Genomic DNA, 3,494 nt, shown 5'->3' on the forward strand with positions numbered 1-3,494 from the left:
AGCAAATAAAAGCTTTCTCATAACAAACAGGTGAAATATTTTGTGACAGTTGAGCATGAGAAAAATGAAACATATAAAGAAATGCCTAGAAGGTAGAAGAATTTGGCAGAATTATCTGGGATGACTTTGGTTTCCAACTTGAGCAATGAAGTAGATAATAGTAGTATTCACAGAGACAGGAAGAAAGGAACCTGGAGGTGGTGGGATTTAATACGATGCAATTGTTTTGCAGCATGGTAAAACTGAGATGCCTGAGGGACAGCTGAATTTTTTGTGGATTTATTGCTCTTAAGCTTAGGAATGGAGACAAGAGTCTGGGAGACACTAAATCACTGAAGATATAGGTACAGATAAGATTTCCTACAAGAGTATGTACACAGCAAAGCTTATTGACAATGGGAGCTTGGGGAATAATAACATTCAAGAGAGCAAATGTAGGGAGGGAGATGACATAAGTGAAAATGAGTTAAATAGGGGAAAATCCAGGGAATGAGGCTTTGAGAGGAGAGAGTTCTAAAGAGGGAGTGGTTTACAATGTCAATGTCACAGAAAGGCCAAGTGACATAAGGAATAGAAACAATGCTTTGGAATTTTAAATTGGTGATTGGTATCAGAAACTGGCTGGAACCAGTTTACTCCAACAAAGGGGGTGAAAACTGAGTCAGAGTATGAAAATTGAATGAAGGTGAAGAATTGGAGACCATGAGTTTAGATGCTGGGTTCTGAAGGGAAGGAAAAGGAACAGTAGCAACTGGCAAATGAAGAGAGGAGACAAAATTGTTTTAATGTTGGGGCTGACAACTATGATTTTATATTAAATAAACCTTCAAGTGAAGAATGTATATTTGATGAGATTTAGAAGAGTGAGTCTCCTGAGTGGGAGGAATGGGGCCTTTCTATTATAATTCTGCTGAAACTTTAGACAGCTCCACAACAATAGGGTAACTTATATGTGCCCTTCATCAATTAGTAATCTTCATTTATAACCAATGGGAGTCTTAGGAAATGATTAATTTCATTGCACTCTTAAAAAGAATAATATCTATAGTCACGGCCTTCATAAAATCTCCAGAGTTCCATTTTTCCTTTTATTCATTCTTCAGATTTTATGACTCATTAAGACTTGCTCTCCATTAATTCAACTAAAATTATGTTCAGTGTCATGGATAGGATGATGAACCAAACCCAGAGCCCATCCTTGAGGCACTGTAAATACACACAGGGCCTGGCGATGTGTTAATCCCTAGGTCCTTGTGATTGCTCCTGCTGACAGCAACCAGTTGTATACCGGTGATACTGACATGAACCTTGGCCCATTTATCTATTCAGTATAATGGTTACTTTAAAAAGTATCAACTCCTCCTTTGTACAGTCTTTTTAGTGGAAGTTCCCTGAAGTAGTCCTATAGAATTCCTTTCCTGAAGATAAAATGTGTGAATACTATTTTGGTTTTTGTTGCCATAACAAAACACCAGACATAATCAACTTAAAAGGAGGAAAGATTGGTTTTAACACATGACTTCAGAAGTTTCAGTTCATGGTCTCTTGGCCTTGTTGTTTTGGGCCTATGGTGACACAGCCCACCATAGCAGGAGCCTATGACACAGGAGGCCTGCTTATATTATGTTGGGCAGAAAGTAAAGAAAGAAGCAGAAAGGCACCAGGGTCCCAACAGCTCCTTCTTGGATGTTCCCCCAGCTACCTATCCTTCAACTAAGTTCAATGTCCTGAAAGGGTCTACCACCTCCCAACCATGATGCAGTCTGGAAACAAGCTCTTAACACGAGTGCCTTTGGTAGACACATCTGAACCAATCACCAAAACACAGACCAATTCTTAACCAAAACTGTGCTTTTACAGATGTCATTCCCCTCCCACCCTTCTTCCTTATTTTCCACTATTAACTAAGAATCTTGCAGACAAAGATCTTGCTGTCTAACATGTTTCTTTCAAGACATATTGTACAGGAGAAATGCATAATGTTTAGGATTCGGAATATCTAGAGTCCATCAGTAATCAGCCATGTAACTTACTAGCTAAGAGCATACCATTTAACAGCTTCTAGAAGATAACATATGTTCTGCCTACCTCTTGGGCTTTTGATTTTTAAAAACACTCCCATAAGTGAGAATATTGTTTGTAACTTAAAAGTGCTGTGCAGATGGTTTGGGAGGGTCCCAGAAGCCTAATACACTTTGCTTCTCTTCATGCCTTCAGTTTTTCACTTAGGGAAAAATAGCAACTTCTCAGTTTGGCTTACACAAATTTGAGCTGTCCTTTGCAAGGGAAAGAATCCTGACTTACGTAACCATTTCCTTCAGAAGTCAAATACCTGCCTCACTGGGGGCTTGGTATGAATCAGATGAAATGTAGCAACAAGGTACGATATACTACCTCATACAGAATGCTGAGTACAGAATTTGGAGTGTCTCTCAGATCACAAACAGGGTGGGGTGGTTGACCAAATGCTTTTAATATGTGGAATTTGAGAACCAGGATATAGTCACACTCAGAGCCTCAGACATAAGAATTGCCAAATCTTCTGGCCTTTATAGGAGTAGTGGTGTGATATTATTGGAAAAAAAATGCTCCTCATATTATTAAGATTCAAGATTACTATTTTAAGAAGTAAATGTATGCATCAAATCATGAATGTTAAGAGTTCAGTTGGTTTATGGCAGCAGGAAAGAAGCCTGAGGAAAATGAAATCAGACTTCCTTGTCTCAAACTGGCAGGAAGAGTCTTGTCCCTGATCAGCTGAGAAAGAATCCTTCACTGGTGATGGACTGCTTAAGAAACCAGACACCTCTGCAGTCCAGGGTACTCTTTCAGCGGGCATCAATGATTGACAATATGTGTAGAATGATCTGAGTTATACCTTACTCTGTAATTAAAATTTTCTTTTTCCTGCTCTTAAATTCTGTGACTTGACACATATTACTCAATCTATTCTTGTCTACATTTCTGGGTCCAAAAATTGACAATAATAATAACAATAACAGTTTTGGTAATTGTGAAAGAGCCTAGATCTTAGATACTAAACCATCTGGCATTACTTTTTTATTAAGAACCTGGCAAAACATAACCACACAAATACTTAATGAGTAATAGCATTTGACCTCAGTCTATTGATCCCATAAAAGGGCTCTAGGCTGTCATATCTATTAAATACTTGTCACTTTTTTTATATGGTCTTTTTTCAGATAGGGTCTTGCTAGGCAGTTCAGGCTGGGCTTGAGCTCACTTTGTAGCCCAGGCTGGTCTCAAACTCACAACAATCCTCCTGCCTCAGCCTCCCGAGTGCTGGGATTACAGGCGTGCACCACCACATCCAGCTAATACTAGTCATTCTAATCAAATTATCTTACCAATTCCATTTTCTGCTTTTGAACAACTTCATCCCCTTTCATGTCACTGAATTAAGAAAATATAAATATTTAGGGGCTGGGGATTTAGCTCAGCGGCAAAAAGCGCCTGCCTGGCAAGCGCAAGGT

This window comes from Chinchilla lanigera, unplaced genomic scaffold (assembly GCF_000276665.1).
Source record: "Chinchilla lanigera isolate Chin_1 unplaced genomic scaffold, ChiLan1.0 scaffold00004, whole genome shotgun sequence".
NCBI lineage: Eukaryota > Metazoa > Chordata > Mammalia > Rodentia > Chinchillidae > Chinchilla > Chinchilla lanigera.